Source organism: Condylura cristata, unplaced genomic scaffold (assembly GCF_000260355.1).
Source record: "Condylura cristata isolate star-nosed mole 26May11 unplaced genomic scaffold, ConCri1.0 scaffold00003, whole genome shotgun sequence".
Classification (NCBI taxonomy): domain Eukaryota; kingdom Metazoa; phylum Chordata; class Mammalia; order Eulipotyphla; family Talpidae; genus Condylura; species Condylura cristata.
The window spans coordinates 72,587,935-72,606,516 of record NW_004567104.1 but is presented as its reverse complement, the minus strand read 5'-3'; positions in this window follow the sequence as shown (position 1 = coordinate 72,606,516).

Here is an 18,582-nt window from a genome sequence, read left to right as displayed (position 1 = left end):
CTCCTGACCCGCCCGCTGCTCCCCTCAGCAGTGTACTTCGTCGATCTGCCTGTTCTGCTCCCCACTCTGTCTCTGGTGAAGCCTCTCGCCGCCCTGCACCTCTGGCCTGTACCCCAGTTCTGTATGTACAAATAAATAAATCTTTAAAAAATAAATAAATAAAAGCAACCAAGTGGTATTTATATGATTTCTGGGTGGGAGCTAGGAGGCATCTACAGAGAACAGATCTTCCTCCCCATTGCCAGTGAAACTCTCGTCAAATATCGCAGAAGGCTGTTTCCGCCAGCAACGACTGGACTTGTGGAAGGAAAATCACAACTTCTCAGATTTGTGATTGAAAGGCTGTCTTAATCCTGAGCTCACCCCAGCTATTAATAACCTTCCTCTGAGTTCACAGAGCCAAAGGCTCAGGGGCACCCCCAGCCCCCGGGGAAGAGGCTGCAGAGTTGTTATTTTCCTCTAACTCTGCCAGGCCTGGTCTTCTCGAGAGGTGATGGTCGCCCACACGGATGTACTTGCCTCGCCTCGCCACTGCTCCAGCCCCAGTCCAAGCACTGTCTTGGTCGCCTGTGGGAGCGGGGGAGAGATAGTGTGTATGTTCTGCATTGTTTCTAATTTCAGGAGCCACCAGAGGAAGAACAATCGAGAGGCAGCCCCCTAGATTCTGAAGTCTTTCAGGCTGGAATCAAGTTCTGCCTATTTTTCTGTGCATAGCCCAGCTCAGTATCTGATTAAAAGCAAATAATAATTAGCACAATAATTAAGCATCTTTGACTTCTTACTCTGAACTGAGCATTCATCACCTCCTTCAGCACATGAAGGCCTTGAAGCAACCCTGTATGTACAGTCTAGGATAGTTCTTTGGATAGAATTAATAGAACACAGGTTCAGAGAGGTAAGTGACTTGCCCAAAGACACACAGCCAGGGCTAGAATTGAAGTCTCCATGCCAAATCCTCTGCCCTTAACCACTGAGCTGTGGCTTCAGGGCTCACACTAGATGTTCATCAGACAACAGCTGTTGGCTGATGAGTGAAGGCAGGCCTGGAAAGCACCGCAGCAAGTGGCTTGGCTGTATAGGAATGTTCCTAGCCCGCTCTATTCATACTACCTTTCAGGTTTTCCTGCTGTGATGTTACACTTAGGACCGGGGCTGCTCAGCCCCCCAAGCTCAGAGGGGCTCAGTGTTCCCTCTGCACATGCCCAGTGCAATGCAGCTGTTTCTCTCCTTGCCTGGGTTACTGGGAGCACCCCGGACATTCCAGGAAATGAGAAGGAAATCTCATCCTGCGCAGGAGAGCCGATGCTTGGTCTGCAAGTTTCAGAAATAGAAATTTTCCCCTTTAGCAGCACCTGTGAGCAGTGATGGTCTCAAGCTCTGGGTGCAATTCCTATGTATGGATGGAAAATTTCCTTCACCCTGTGATCTTGAAACCACAGGTCCCAGTGAAAAACCCACATTTACATAAATGCAAAGTCAAACCGAATCATCAGCCCCTAGGTAGCTCCTGGAGACACATGAAAACACTGACTTAGAGAAGAGGGGGTCCAGCCAGGAGGACTGTAGGGTGCAGTAGGATGGGGTGGTGAGAAAGAGGCTGTTCTTGGGGGAAAACACACTGGAAACAAATATGAAAATACTCTGACACTTGAGGGCCCTCCCTGGTGGTGCAGCGGGTTAAAGCACAGCACTAAGAAGCTAAAGCCACTTCAGCAGGAGTTCGATCCCGGCCTGCCCTGGAGGTGACCCACAGGGCACAGCAGACCTCTCCTGACACGCCCGCTGCTCCCCTCAGCAGCGTACTTTGTCCATCTGCCTGTTCTGCTCCCCACTCTGTCTCTGGTGAAGCCTCTCACCACTCCTGCACCTCTGGCCCGTACCTCAGTTCTGTATGCACAAATAAATAAATCTTTAAAAAAAAGAAAATACTCTGACACTTGTAGTGATTGTGTCATTCCGTGCACTTTTCTGTGACTTCAACATTTTCTAAATAAATAAAGACACAGTGGGCTGGCGTAGAAGATTTCTCTCAGTGAAGAAAAGGACACAGGCCCAAAGGCTGCAGTTCACAACAAGCGGACAGCCCCTTCGGAGGTTGTGAGCGCTCTCCGAAGTTCTGGGAAAGGAGCTGAATGACACACGAGATGGGTGTGCACTAGAGGACGTTTCCAGGGGTCCAGCCAACCTTTGTTATTCAGAGTAGGAAGTGAGCTTGACAGTATGACTGCACATTCCCTCCCTCTTCCCGCCCCCCACACACTTACTCCTGAAATAAAACCTCACCAAACTCCTCCTTGCTATCTATGATGCAGTCTGATATATATATATATTTTAAAAGATTTATTTATTTGTACATAAGAACTGGGGTACAGGCCAGAGGCTTAGGGGTGGCGAAAGGCTTCACCAGAGACAGAGTGGGGAGCAGAACAGGCAGATCGAGGAAGCACACTGCTGAGGGGAGCAGCGGGCGGGTCAGGAGAGGTCTGCCACGCCATGTGGTCTCCTCCGGGGCAGGCGGGGATCGAACTCATGCGGAAGTGGCTTTAGCTTCTTAGTGCTGTGCTTTAACCCGCCGCGCCACCAGGGAGGGCCACAGTCTGATATTTTTATAGCACTTCCTAAACCCACTAGAGGAATTTCAAGACCTACTCATAGTCATTGACCCACGGTTTGAAAAGCACAGGAGGGATCATTTGAAATGCCCCTGGGAGATCAAATGTTTGGAACTTTCACTCACAGCCTCTTCTCTCCTCTTCTCCCTGCCTGAAGTTGATCTATGCATTCATCAGACTTCTGATCAAATCCCCTGACTTCCAAAAAACCTGCCTGATGCTTTCAGGTCACTTGAATTTCTCCTCTCCCAGGCTCCAAGGCACTTGTGTTCTGCAGATCATTCTTTCACATTTCTTCATTATTCAACAGGTATGTTTAGAGCTTGAATTATGTGCCAGGCCCTGTCCCGGGTCCTGAGATTGTTGTAAACAGAACAAACCAAACCTTGTGTTCATGCACCAATACCAGACCAGCAGGCAGTGCACAACACAGAAATAATTCTGTGACTGCATCCGGTGGTGGCACGGTGCTGGCAACTTACAACCACTTGACATAAAAGTTGGCTTCCACCTCATCATGTACCCAGAGATCCAGTGAGCAACTTAGTGTCTTCTCTGAAAAACAGATGGGCTGCCAACCTCTCACAACATCTGAGGAAGGCTCCAAGGGGACAGGCAAAGACAAAAATGAAGAAGCAATGATGACCCTGGAGGAAATGGAGACAAGTCAAAAGCATTTCTACAATAAACACTTCTTCAAAAAATGATGACTTTTTCAGAAATACAAACGAAGATAACCATTCATGAAACAAGAACAGAAAGATGTAAAAATGGATCAGTGAGAGAACCACAGATACTGGAAATGTGAAAAGTAAACTTTTAATAATAGTGTTGGAAAATATAACACAGCTTATTGTCTGTCTAGAGGGTGATAGACCTGACCCCAAAGGTGGGTCCTTTGCATTCTGGGAATGAATTCTCTGGGGAGCCTTAGGGATAACTGAAGCAGGTAAGGAGAGAAGAGCCGGTGAAGGAGAGGAGAATTAGCCTGCTCCAGCCAGGGGAGTTCTGAGGAGACACTTAAAGGCGAGGTTGGGAGGAGGGTGCGGCACGCTCAATCTGGGCTAGGCTCTGCCTGGACTTCAGCAGATGACCCAACTGGGCAGCTCTTGGCTTCTCCTTCCAGGAAAGTGCAAAATAGTCACTAGTGGGGGTGTAGTACTCTTTGTCTAGCATGATGCCTCTTGGTCAGCGTGATGGGCCAGATTGCTTGGACAAAGCTCCTCAGCCCACAATTTAGTCCACTTGTCCGAATAGGACTTGGGGTACCATTCTACTAGGTGGGAATTTCTTTTACCTAGCCTGTCTCAAAAGCGCACCCTCGGAACCCATGGGGGTAAGTTACAGGGAAAAGAAAGCTAAAATACTTGAGACACACTGCTTTGGGAGAGTGAAAATGAGATTCCAGAAGTAAACCAGAATTGTGCTCATTTGTTTTATCTTTAAGTATTATTTGATTTTCAAATGATAGATTATGTAGGATAAAAAAAAGAAAGTTATCTTTTTGAAGTATTGGTGATATTTTTCAAGATTCTGGAAATGCCTAGCAAAAAGTTTATAGGTGTATATGTATATATGTATAAAGTCACGTATAGACTTACTGTCTATACAATAAGGGACACCCACAAGAAGTGTGAATATTAAAGTTCTGATTTTGATCCAGGCTGACGGGGGGGTGGGTGATACAGCATTTAGGGAGATTTCCTAAAAGGCAGGGCATGGTCTAACTGGGCTGGCCAGTGGGGGAGGCGGTAACTGGTGTCCTCTGTGTTCCCAAATTGCAGCTTGGGGTGGTCACCCAAGGGTTCCTTTGCCCTGGGCACATCTAGAAATCTTAATGCCCAGGGTTGTTTTCCAAACATTTCTTAAGTCTCAGGGTTTTCTTTCTTTCTTTCTTTTTGTTCTCCTGCAACTCATTTTGCAAGAAACCTTTCTAAGTCTGAGGGGGTTTTCATCCAAGTGAATTTCTCCCGATCACCTGTCATCCACTGCAGACCTGGCCCCCAGCAATCTCCGGCAGGCCAACTGCTCCCTCCTCCCGGGGTTAATGGTCCAGGGTGGCTTGTTGGAGATGGCAGTTTGCAATGTAAAGAGGCTGAATTGTTTGTTTAACAGTCAAGTGACAAATTATTTAATTAGCACATATGCCATTTGTCTCCACAGCTGTGATCATAGGTACTAATTGCAAAGCAGTCTTAATTTATTGTCAATTTATTGCTCTGCGATGCTAATGTGGTCATTACCGATGGCCATTATGCCCCTGTATCATGTCGGGAAATGAGAGCAATTCCACCACATGGGGAAAACCACACTTGGAGTCCCGGCCAACACAGGCAGCTACCGCCGACTCCAGCAGCACATAAATGTTCAAAGAGCCGAGTTCCTCTGGAAATCTTCCCTGACGCTCACACGGAGGGTGGGAGCCCCACGGGCAACGCACAGGGCCACTGCCGCACAGGCCAGAACTGGCGTCCACGCACAGAGTCTAGGCCAGCGGGGCCGGCAAGGGTGTCCGGGAAGCTCACCCACCCTGGGCTGCCTCCTCTCTCTCTCCCCTAAGGAAAAACCTATCCTTCCTCCCTTTGCTTAATCAAATATGCTCCGTGGGCCCACAAGTGGGAAACTCGGGGCCTTGTGCCTGGAGGACAAATCCTGGCGGCCAACTGTGCTGACTATTAAGGCAGATTATTAGCCAGCACCAGGGAGGAGCCGCCATGCAGCTGCTGGCAAAGGACTGGGTGGGGATGGGGTGGGGATGGGGTGGGGTGGGCCCGGGGGCTGGGCGAGTCCCAGTAGGTGAAGACTGAGCACATAGCCGGTTGGGAAAGAGATGGCTTTGTCCCCACAGCTTCCACTGAACCTGGCATTGGTCCAGGCCCGGTTGACCTGGGGAGTTAGGTTTGGTGTAAATCAAATGACGCCAACCCTATAGGGTGGGGCTGGGTGGGGCTGCCCACCCAGGACAGAGGTTCTCAGGACAGAGGTTCTCTGTGTGGGCTCCTGGGGCTGTCCCCCAGTTTCAGCTGGAAGTTGGGCGCGGGTGCCTTTTCACTGCCTGGGGCATGAGAACTCCAATTTGATCAGTCACACTCAGTAAGGATCTTGGAGGGAAGTTGCTACCTCCTATTTTTTCATTATCCTCTGAACACTCTGAGGTGCAGGCAGAGGAGAAGGTCACCCTGACAGGGGAGGTCTGGGGGCAACAGAAACACACCTCCCGTTAGGTTTGGTTGAGGGTACCCAGCACATTTCTTGGTGATTTGCTGCTGGCCTGAAATCCACGTGGCGCTGGGCGGCCTGTGTATTTCTGTGCTCACCTGGGTCAGAAGGAGCTGGAGGAGCAGACAGAGGGGAACAGGGCTGCTTGTTTGGGGTGGGGGCCCGGGGTGTAAAGTAACACCCCCGCCTGCCCCCGCTGCAAACCCCAGGTGCAACCTGTAGGCCAGAGCCGCCCTCTCGCCAGCCCCCAGCAGCCACCTGGCCCCTGGGGTCCACCCCTGCGCCTCCCAGCCAGAGGCTCCAGGAAATGCCTCGCTGGGACACTTGGCCCTTCTCTGGGGCGGGGAGGCCGTTTCCCTGGCTGGCTTCCCCACTATCTCGGATAAAAGGCTTTATTAAATCAGGCAAACACCAGCCCTGCCGCTCAGTAGTAAGTTAACCAGACGCCGGGGGTGGACGGATAAAAGTCCCCTGGTGGTAACGTGGGCATAAAAGGGGGCCCAGGGGGTGCAGGCAGAGGGGACAGTCCCCGGGCCCTGGCTGGACTTCTCAGGTGGCTGCTGGTCAGAACTGTCAGCTGTACGTCACCCCCCAACACCCCCCGCACCGCCCCACGGCAAATTAGAAACAGCAAATGTAGCTCTATTCTTTTTAATTTTGCCCTCCCTTTCCTTCCCCCCTTTTTTCTATTTTCTTTCTTTTTTGTCAATGCGGAATACAAGGCCACTGCCGAAAACATATCCCACACAATCAAACATCAGATGGTGACTCCTTTCCCACAGCTTGTGTGAGTGAAAACAGTGAAATTATACCCATGTTTTAACCGCGAGTCCCCCGGTGTTCGCGTCGCCGCCAGCCGGCACTGGCTCTTGTTCCTGCTTTTTGTTCCTGCCTCTGCGGTGTTCTTAGCGCCGGACCCCATTCAGCCGGCATTCGGCATTGTATGTCGCTTCACGTATGGTTCATCCGCTCCCAATGTGTGCATGTACCCAGAAAATGCAGCTTTTCATTATGTATTCTCTATGTAACAGAAAAGATTAAGATATAAGCCTGGTGAATGCGGCAGGAATTAGTTGGACAGATGAATAAGGGAAAAATGAATCTAGAATGAAGGTGGATTTGGTCTAATGATTGTGGGAGGGCGCTAAGAACGAGCTGGTAGGTTGAAGCCCTTTTAATCCCAGGCTGTGTGTGTATTTTGGCAGGAGAAATGGCCCCTTAGAACTCTGTCTCCAGGAGTACAGTAAAAGACACTGGGTCTTGTGTGAGTGCGCGCGGGCGTGTGTGTGTGTGTCACACACACAATCCCCTTCCTCCTGGGACAAACCAAAGACTTCAGGACGCTGCATCCCCGGCCCATGTGTTTTCAAACTTTCTGGGAAGGTTCGGTAGGTTCCATATTTCAACGCCCAGCTTTGAGAACCGAATAAAAATAGGCAACCTGCCTGCCAGCGTGCTGCTTTGCTTTTGTATTTCACTCCATTTTATTGCCCTGGACTTCAATAAAAGATCCAGACCAAGATGGGAAACTCTCTAAAGTGAATTTGATTTGGAACAGCTCACAAAAGCTAGGATGCTTTTTACACCGCCACCGAATTAGAAAAAAAAAAAAACGAAAAGATGTAAAAAAATAAATAAAAAAGCCGTGTTCATTTAAAATGCGTAAACCCAGTGTCCTTTGGACCGAAGTGGTAGTTAGCGAGAAGGGCTGCTTGACACCGTTTAGAATCAGCATTTTCAAAAGGTAGATGGGATTAATACCATGTGTTTTGTGACTTAATAGGAAGCCAGAAAAGAGAAAATGAAGATTTTTGGCTTTCTTGCTTCCTACAACGGTTTCCAGGGGATGATTTTTTTTTTCCAGCCAATTTTGCTCGAAAATCAAGATTTGCATCACAATAGAGATATTTCAAAAGTGTAAATACAAAAGGCTGCAACTTCAGAGACCTCTTGGTCAGATGAGCTGGTTGGTAGTAGAGATTTCAGGAAGAAGCTGTTTCCAGACTCCAGTGGAAGGAGGTAATGCTCGCTGCTCACTGCAGCATTCCCAAGGCAGACACTTCTGGAAACTCCTATGTGACTATTTAACACGGGGGAGGGGAGCGTAGCAACACTTCAGCTGCTGAGGAAACTGCTTAATTTAATTCACAGATATTTTGGGTGCACGGAAAGAGGACATGTTACATCCTTTGATTAATTCGCTTCAAAAACGTGGCTTTTAGAGTTTAACAGAATCCCTGAATTGTTGCCTTACCTATATGTTTTGCTGTTCCCTTGCTTAAGAATTTGACAAATTCCTTTATTTGAGTAAAAAAATACCAATTATGGCGTCTACCCTAGCAATGAGGAGTGGCAGTTGTTTTTTCCTCATTTAGTTTCAATTACTCGCTTTCATTTTTCCCATTGGGCTGGTCCATATTTTAGTGATGTGGCTATCAGGTTGATATTATTCCCATAGAAATGTTAAGAGTAAAAAGTTCCTTTTGCATAATGAAAACGGACAAGACTGCAAATTTCCCCATTCTGATGTTCTCCTCGCACACTGACTACCACAGGCTGGTTAAAAAACTGTCTTTGAGGCTCCAGTTCTGTTCCTTCTCTCTCTCCTCTGCGCCTGGGGTTTACATAATGATATTGGAGGGCTTTGGCCCCAGGAAAAATCGAAGTTTGTTTTTCTTTCCCAAACAGGAAAGAAAATGTTTATGTTCAAATAAAATTAGATGGAAACCATGTTGAATTCAAATGATTTGATGGTAAATGATAGATGAGTTTCCGATTCCAGGATTTGGACAGGTGGTGAACAGGGAAGGCGCTGTTCAATTGTCATGCCAGTGTTTTTTTTTTTTAAAGATTTATTTATTTGTGCATACAGAACTGGGGTACAGGCCAGAGGTGCAGGGGCGGTGAGAGGATTCACCAGAGACAGAGTGGGGAACAGAACAGGCAGATCGATGAAGTACACTGCTGAGGGGAGCAGCGGGCGGGTCAGGAGAGGTCTGCCGCGCCATGTGGTCACCTCCGGAGCAGGCGGGAATCAAACTCATGCGGAAGTGGCTTTAGCTTCTCAGTGCTGTGCTTTAACGCACTGAACCACCACGGAGGGCCTGTCATGCCAGTTTTATCTGCGTTGGTGTCTTTTGATAACACCTGAGGGGAAAGTGAACAGACCTGTGTCCTGTTTACTTTATGTAAACTTTCACAACTTTTCTCCTTGGTCCTTTGTGGGCTTTTCTCTCCCAAGAACAAGCTGGGCTCACTTGAACAGCAGCCACTCTGCGCCCTGCCTCAGTGGCATTGTTCCTTAACCCCCTCTCCTCTGGGGTCCTTTGCGTGCAGCACAGCCGGGCATAAAATCGTCCCTGCAGCGGGATAAGCTGGCCCAATCTTCCACGTGCTTTCCCTTTTTTTTTTTCACAATGGGAATTGTGTTTCCATTTGAAGCAATGATAAGCTCTCCATAATAAGCACGCTCTCTCTTTTTTATCCTCCAAAATTTAACTTGTATTTTAAACTTGCAGTCAGCAGGGGTGTTGCAGTAAACAATCTGGAGAAAGCAGCGTTGGCCACAACCTGAGATCATAATTTGTCTGATGGGACAAGCCAGCATGCCTTCACTTTGTCCTTGTGGGGTTGTTATCCATGTCCAGGCTTCTGAAGCGTCTTTCTGTGCTAAGTACATGGCTGGACCGTGGAAAATCAAAAAACAAACTGGCATTTGGAAGGGCAGTAACTCTTCCTGAAGGAGGGCGGGGTCCACCGTTTGCCTATTATTTCAGACTTACTTCCGGTTCTCTAGATCTTCCAAGGTAACCAATGAAGACGGGTCACCCACCTCCAGTCCTGCAGAGTGAGAAGGCAACGGAAGCCTTCTCTCCAGGGTCAGGAAAGGAAACCTGTTTGCTTTGCAAGTTTGGAGTCGCCCCTTGGAGATGGAAGGGAAACTAAAGTGAGTTACTCCTGTGCCATCCCCAAAATAAAAGGTTTGTTTCATAGGGACAGTGACGTAGGACTCGAAGGTCAGCTGCTGCAACCTGCATAAGACCGTCATTCACTTAGTCGAGATTAATAGCACCAGATTGTGTCCTTGGGGCTGCAAAGCCAGAGGGCCAGAGGCGTTGAGGTAGAAGTTGTCTCACTTTGAATTGCTTCCTGTACAGCGCACATGGGAGGGAAACAAAAAGGATTTTATTTATTCTTCACTAAAGATTTTGGTTTAAAGATTTCAAGTCACTAAATACTCACCCCTTAGAGACTCGCTTCCCTAGTTCTTGTCTTTACGTGTCAGATATAGCTGCTGCTTCTCGATGTTTCTCCTCTCCCTGGCACAATACTTTGCAAAAAATGGTCCCCAGGGGCCCTCCCTGGTGGCTTAGCAGGTTAAAGCGCAACACTGTGAAGCTGGCCACAGCCACTGCAGCACGAGTTCAATCCCCAGCCTGGGAGCTGACCCACATAGCAAAGACCTCTCCTGTCTCCCTGCTGCACCCCTCAGCAGTGTACTTCGTCAGTTGGCCTGTTCTGTTCCCCACTGTGTCTCTGGTGAATCCTCTCACCCCCCGCACCCCTGGCCTGTACCCCAGTTCTGTATGCAAGAATAAATCAATCTTAAAAAAATGGGGATTGTGCCTTACTTCTAGCCACCTTAGGGGTGCACCCCTTCATGCTCCGTGCTGCCCCCTTCTCTCCACATAGGGTCTCCACAACGATATTGGAGCTCCTTGCCTTCAGCACCAGGAATCGTCGCAGTTTGCTTTTCTTTCTCAAACAGGTTTTCAAAAAAAAATCGCAGGGGAATCATGTTGAATCCAAATTATTTGATATTAAGTAAGGAATGCAAATGGAGATTTTGCTTTCTGCTTTGCCCCAGAAAATGGAATGAAATAGAAAACAGAACCCAAATAGTTGTCAATTGAACAGGTGAAGAGCTTTGTGTTGGAAGCTGCGTCTGGGGTGCACAGCTGTCTCGGTGTGGGCCCCGATTCCCCCAGGACGTGTCCTGCCCCGGAACCTCCCATGCAAACTTTCAGGAACTGGCCTTTTCAGTGACTTTCTCTCTTTCTCTTTGACTGAAGGGGACTCATTTTCATGGTGTGTTTTTCTTTGTTGCGTCTTGGGAAGAATTTTTTTTTTTAAAGATTTATTTATTTGTGCATACAGAACTGGGGTACAGGCCAGAGGTGCAGGGGCGGTGAGAGGATTCACCAGAGACAGAGTGGGGAACAGAACAGGCAGATCGACGAAGTACACTGCTGAGGGGAGCAGCGGGTGGGTCAGGAGAGGTCTGCCACGCCATGTGGTCACCTCCGGGGCAGGCGGGAAGTGGCTTTTAGATTCTCAGTGCTGTGCTTTAACCCACTGTGCCACCAGGGAGGGCCCGGGAAGAATTTTTTAAAATATTTATTTAGCCCGCGGGGATTACAATTGAGATGGAAAAAAAATGTACAAAATGATGTAAAAATAAACTTTTGTAATAAAAAAAATAATAAATAAATAGAAAAAAATATTTATTTAGGCATACAGGAAGTTTTTTTTCTTTAAGTCAAAATTGAACACCACACCTTCTGGGTCAGCTCACACCACACAGCCCTCAGTGCAGGTTTCCTGAAGGACTGTGCCTTGCCCCATCCATCCCAGGATGACCCCCCCCACTCCCAATCCCATCCAGGCCCACTGCAAACACTGGCCTGGGCTGTGTTTCAGGTGCAGAGCATGTGAGTCCTGAAGACATGCTGAGCTTTCCTGAGCTGCCCTTAGAGAGCAGAGCTGGGCACAGGACAGGCGCCACAGGGCGGTTGCAGGGTGTGCCTATGATGGTCAGCGCTTAGAATGATGGTCGGTGCTTAGACGTTCTGTTAGCTGTCGTTCTTCTTTTAAAGATTTATTATTATTTATGCATACAAGAACTGGGGTGCAGGCCAGAGGTGCAGGGGCAGTGAGAGGATTCACCAGAGAGAGTGGGGAGCAGAACAGGCAGATTGAGTGAAATACACTGCTGAGGGGAGTGGAGGACAGGAGAGGTTTGCTGGGCCCTGTGGGTCCCTCCCTGGCTGGGGATCGAACTCCAGCTGCCGTGGCTGCTGACAGCTTCGTAGCACTTTGCCTTCACCTGTTTCACCACCAGGGAGGACCTCTGTCAGCTGTTTCACTGGCGTCTTATCAACCCCACTGGTCTCCAGGGTTTCATCTGATCTTAGAGAAAAACTTTTCCCACTTGGACAGAAGGTGGTCGGTCCAGGTCACGGTAGGGTCACCAGGGAGCAGACGAAGGAAGCCTGCATTTTCACTGGTTACAGTTATAGGCAGAGGGAAGCTGACATGGCGTGAGTGGTCTGGACCAGCCATTGTTCTGGAAGAACACGTTAGCATCTTTGTTTGAAAGAGAAAAATCCAAGTGTGTGTCAGGTAGCAAATTCACTGCACTCTGAGGCATTTGGGGACCTCTTTCCTCTGGCACCCTATTTTCTTGTTCTGTATCAAATGCAAGTATGTGGAATGAAAATGCAGGCGTGCAGGAGCGTTAAAGCGAACCTGACCGCATCCGAGCTCACCGCCTCGTCAGCTCCCAAGGCGCTGGGATAGAATGCCAGTGGGCCTGGCAGAACAGTCTAGACGCCTCCCTCATCTGTCCTGCTGCCTGTATAAGAGAGACGCCACTTTACAGCTGGGCGCTTCAAGCCTTCAGTAACACTTCCCATTTCCCAGGGAAGCGAAAGCTGAGCATGGTCTCTCACCGGAACCTCGCTGAAGGCTGAAAGGCGAGGCCGTACAGCCTCAGTGCGCTGCCTTGGAAGGCAGGAGCCTTCCCTTCTCTGCTCTCCTGCTTGCTGGCTGAGTTGGGTGCAGAGGGGACCGCAGGTTCCCGGCACAGTGAGAGCTTGTGCTGTGGAGGCAAAGCAGTCCTCGTCTCCTGGAACCTTGGCCGGTGACCACAGGGAATATAGTCAGTCACCACCAGCCCTGGGAGCAGGAGAAAGAAGTAACCTTCTGTCTTTTCCAAGTCACCTTTGTCGGTTACCTCGGCTCAGACAGATGAACCTAATTCGGACCATTGTCAGGCGCTCACTCATTGAGAGTTTAAGTGGAAAAAAACCTGCCCATGAAATTAAATAGCAAGCATGTAAAATAAAAGTACTGAGCTAGGGCCCTCTCTGGTGGCGCAAAGAGTTAAAGCGCACCACTTTGAAGCCATGGCGGTCTCTGCAGCCCCAGTTCCTTCCCCCGCCAGGGAGAGACTCACAGGGCACAGCGGACCTCTCCTGTCTCACCCGCTGCTCCCCTCAGCAGTGTATTCAGGTCCATTTGCCATTTGCCTCCCCACTCTGTCTCTGGCGACTCCTCTCATGCCCACAGCTCTGGCCTGTACCACAGTTGTTGTATGCATAAATAAATAAATCTTTAAAAAATAAATAAAAATGAAAGCTAGTTATGAAATTGATAAAATTAAACTAGTGACTATTTGTAGTAGATAAATTTCAAATGTCAAATATTTGTATAGTCCTGGTCCACCAAGATCTTGCCTGAGTCCCTTAAGTACCTTAATGAACTTAATCTCAACCACCCTGTGAGCCGACGTTCCTCCCCCCCACTCACTGGCATCCTAGAAGAAACAGGCGCAGGAGGTTAAGTGACTTGTCCACCTTCACCCAGGCCCTAAGTGGTGGAGCTGGGATTTGAACTTGAGTAGTGGGCTCTGGAGTCCACGTTCTTTCCTGAGAGGCAAGTCCACCTCCCTATGACATGGTGAGGCGGGTGGTCTCATGAGTACTCAAAAGAAGCAGTCAGGCAGTTCCTGGGGGCCTACTGTATGTGAAAGTCCTGCTGCCTTGAGGGGCCCCACGGCCCATGTGCACACACCCACTCAGCAGTCTTCTCTTAGCATCTGAAGTTACCACTGTCGGTCAAGCCACTAGGCCCTATCAAGGCTGTGGTTACCGGGCGAACCCCTACATAACAATACTGTTACCCCCAGATATACTCAATCTATAGCATTACCCAGAAATTTTCCGGCAAAACTATGACTCTGTCTTTTTCTAATAGTCTCTACTCTGCTGACAGCAAAAAGTATGGGTATCTGTGTATTTAGTAGCCCCTCAAAAGTTTCCTCCTACACAGGGGCTCAGAAAGCTTGTGGAGGGTGCATGGATGGGGGGGGAACTGAGGTGGTTCTCAAACTGTGTTCTGAAGAAGCCTGGGGGTACTTTGAGGTCAGACCCCAGGAAAGATCAAAAGCTTGTCCACAGCAGCTGCCCACAAGGCCCTGCTTACTAACGTCCCTCCGGCTGGAGATCTGGTTTATGTCTTGTATCTCTTTAAATGAACCTGCTCCCTCAACCATCTCTGAAAACTGCTTTCAAGGGACGAGTGGAGACCCTGTGTTCACGCCTTCCTCTCAGCCTGCAGCAGGCAGACTGCTGGCTCAGCTGACGCTTCCACCCCCTCATCAGATGCTCACCCCTCTGCCCCTCTTGGGGGGCCTGTTACACTCTCCTGAACAGATGTGGAGCTGCTTGCAATGAGCCAGGGGAAGTGGGTCTGATTTTGGATCATCCAGATACGGTGGCCGTCATCAGCTCCTGCTCCTGCTTTGCTGCCCCCGGCCTGGACCTGAGGAGGCCCAGCAGACTCTGATGGCTCGGCAGCTCTGGTGGCGTGGGTGGGAGGCCCTAAATGCATTTGCCCACTGCTCTTCCCTTGTACTGCAGGATGGCTGTTCTCCAGCTGCTACCCTTGCTTGGGCCAGATGACAAGTGCATGCGAAGTAGGTTTCTCATTCCAGAAAAATCCTCAGAGCCTTCTTGTAGATTTTGCAAGAAAGAAGGCATCAGGCAGGTTTCCTTTAAGATCTACCACAAAATCATCCCCGTCACGTCTTGGGCCCAGAGCAGTCAAACAGAAAGGGGTCGACATGTGTGGGCTTTGAGAAAGTTCCAGGTACAAGTAGGGAGTTCTAGTAATGGTATACTAGGAAGGCTCACTTCTTTTTTTTTTTTTTTTTAAAGATTTATTTATTTATTCATTCGTACAGAACTGGGATACAGGCCAGAGATGTGGAGGGTGAGAGGATTCACCAGAGACAGAGTGGGGTGCAGAACAGGCAGATTGACGAAGTACACTGCTGAGGGGAGCAGCGGGCGGGTCAGGAGAGGTCTGCCACGCCATGTGGTAACCTCCGGGGCAGGCGGGATCGAAGTCATGCGGAAGTGGCTTTAGCTTCTTAGTGCAGTGCTTTAACCCGCTGCACCAGCAGGGAGGGCCCGGCTCACTTCTCTTTTAAAATAAGTTATTTGCGGCCCTCCCTGGTGGCGCAGCAGGTTGAAGCACAGCACTGAGAAGCTAAAGCCACTTCTGCATGAGTTCGATCCCCGCCCTGGAGGTGACCACATGGCGTGGCAGACCTCTCCTGACTCGCCCGCTGCTCCCCTCAGCAGTGTACTTCGTAGATCTGCCTGTTCTACTCCCCACTCTGTTTCTGGTGAAGCCTCTCACCACCCCAGCACCTCTGGCCTGTATTCCAGTTCTGTATGCATGAATAAGTAAATCTTTAAATATATATATAAGTTATTTGCTTTCACAGGTACATAGAGACCTTGGAACAAGGTGTGAAGCTGCTCAGGTAGAAGAGGCTGGGAAACTGAGTCAGGGAATACTCACCAGCCACGGTGGCTCTGTGGACCTTTCCTCAGAACTTTGAGACACGTTACACCCTGTGAGTCCCCATTTTCTATTAGTGTTTGGCTCTCAGCGTGTACCATGCTCTCTCGGCAGATCTGGTCTTACACACAAAACCACCTTCCAAGGTGTTCTGCATGGTTATCATTTTCCTCCTGCAGGGTCTGTGTGCAAAATCCTCTGCCTTTTTTTCCCCACAAGTGTGTGCTTTCTCCAAAGGCGCACCGTCATCACCCCACCTTCCCCCACCGCGTGTCCTCTCCGGGAGCACATCCTTGTACGTGTGTGCAAGATGGCGGGAAATCATTTTCAGAGACATTCCGACTCTCAGCTTTGAATCCTGTTATTTTTACACACCAACAAAGAGCACATGCTTCTATCCGTTATGAAATCCATCTGTGAGCTGCCTTTCAAAGCCCGCAGTTGTGTAAGCAGACGTGTGGTGAAATTCTTCAATCATCTTGAAACAGTAGTTACCCTGCCCCACCACGTGTATTGCCTATGCAATATGATAGCATCGCCTGCTTCACTTTTTAAGTTAAACACGTTTTCCATTTACTTCAACTGGCACCAAAGTGATTCGGAAACGCCAAGGGTGGCAGTAAGCCGTGGGAACAGCCACCTAGGAAAGGCGTGCACCAATCAACGCTGACATTCCACCCCACCCCCAAGCTGGAATTGGTTTTCTCTGCCTAAAACCACTGTGCCTTCTTGCTAGAAGCGTGGGCTGGAGATGCTTCAGCCTTCCACCGGGTCAGTCCTGTTCTCAGACCCTCATGTCAAGAAGCAGGAGGACATGTGAGAAGCCACTTAGGTTGCACTGTGTGCAGTGAATATGACTTTGTTGGGAGCAGGGCCTGGCTGGTGTCAAGCTGAGATCAGGTTGGGGCCTCATTCATTAGGACTGAAGTTCTTACACAAAGGGGACCTTCTGACACAGTCACGCACATGGAGAGACCAGGGTGATGGGACTAAAATGGAAGCAATGCCAGAGATTGCCAGCCACTGATTAGCAGCCAGCAGAAAGGACTGGAACAGGTTCTCCCTCGGTGTTCTGAAGGAAGAAGCCCCGCTGATACCTTATCTTGGACTTCTAGCTTCCAGAAGCGCGAGAGAATAAGCTGCCATTGCCTAAGCTCCCTGTCTGTAGCCTCTGTGATGGTCTCCTTAGACACGCCACGTTGCCTAGCTAAGTCTACACACGTGCTCTGAGCCCAGGAGCCCCATAGAAATAGTGGCAAGCTGGAATTCTCAGAACCTGACCTGCCGTCAGCCATCTTTCATGAGGTTCCATGAATCTCATTGCCCAAGTAAACAGCCATGGGCTTTGCCTTAAGCGATGCTCTGAACTTGACTTCCAATCAGAATCTCCCTCTGGAGACCCAGGGCTGAGAATCGCAGGCACCCACTCTTCAGCCCTCGCCAGCAGATCGCTCTGCTCATTGAGCTAGAAGGTCAGGAAGTTCCTCAGGAGAAGGGAGGAACCTGTGTGGAGTGCGTTGAACATGGGGGCTGAGACAGAGAGGGAAAGAGCTGCTCTCCAGCTTCGGAGGTCAGTGCCCAGGATGCTGAGTGGGAAGACAGAACACCTGGCCATCACCTGGCTGCCTCGTCCTCTCTCCAGCGCCCTCTGGTGCTCCCAAGGGCACAGCCCTAGGCTGAGAAGACAGAGGTGAGAAGGCCCTGCTCCTTCCCTCCTACCAACCCGTCTCCCTTGAAAGCCTCCATTTCCACTTTGATTAGCGCCTTAAAATATCAACTAGGTTTGTTTGTTTGTTTTTATCTAAAGAGCGTTTGCAAAGTTATACTGTGTTTATTAAGGTGAAAGTCCAATTTAGGAGAGAAAATAATTTCATTTCCCTGCAAGATAAGCTGTTGCTTTTTCCCTTGAAGTACCCTTGGAGGGTAACAGTCTGTACGTCCAGTGCCCGCCATTGAGAACAAACGTGTGTGTCTTCTGTGTTCAAATCACCACCAGACGTGCAATCGCCTGGTCTCACCACGCCTTGGCCTGCTCCTGCGTGTTTGACGGGAGAGGCTGGGCAACAGGCTGGGCATAAGTCTTAGATGGTGCCAAGGAGGGTCATCACTTCAGCAGCAGCAGCACAAGCGAAACATTAACAGTCACGACCAGGAAACGCTACTGCGCTTTATTAACAGGCTTGGAACGCAGAGAAGTCACTTGATTTCGTGATTTCCTAGGGCCATTGTCCCAAAGGACCACAGAAGTAGGGGACCTTAGAGAACAAAAGCAAATTCTCTGTGCTCTCTGGAGGCTCACAGCTGAGAGCCAGGTGGGCCGGGCCGCGCCCCCTTCCAAGTCCTTCCTGGGCTTCCAGCGGCCGTCGCCATGGGCAGCTCAGGCTGGCATAATTCCCACCTCAGCCTGACCCAGGGCCCTGCTCCCTGTGTCTGCCTCCCTGGCCACCTCTGTGGGGGGACACCTTTCTCAGGGCAAAGGGCACAGCCACCTCCAGCGTGACCTGACCTCAGCCACTTGTGCCGGCAGTGACCTTTCTTCCAAATAAGGTCACATCCTCAGTATTGGGGTTTTGGAGCTCAAGCTGTCTTTTGGGGCTGGAGACATAATTTAAGCCACTGCAAACTGTATGAGGATTCACCCCCAAATCTAGCAGCTCAATAAGCAGAGTTTACACAATATTTGTGTTTCTGAGGGGTAATCACGGGTTGCTGATAGGCATGGAAACTCTGGCCTAGTCCCACACACATTCAGGAGAAAATGAGAAATTCTCTCCTCGTCTTCATCATTTTAGTGCAGGGCAAGGCTGCAGGGTGAATGAGGTTGGTCTGGCTTTTACGCCATTGGCCTCTGTGGCCATCACCTGCGGCCTTGATCTTGTTGCCATAGAGGGCGGGGGCAGGTGTGTCTGACTACGGACACCTGAGTGCGGCTGTGTGCGCATGTGCAGAACGCCAGCCTGCGCCTAGAGGGCAGGATATAAGCGGGCGTCACTCAGAGACCGCGGCACGCTTGAGAGGGAGAGGCCATGAGAGTGGGGGGCCTGGAAGCAGTGATGGGCATGGAAGCTGGGGCTGGGGGGCCTGGAAGCTGTGATGGGGC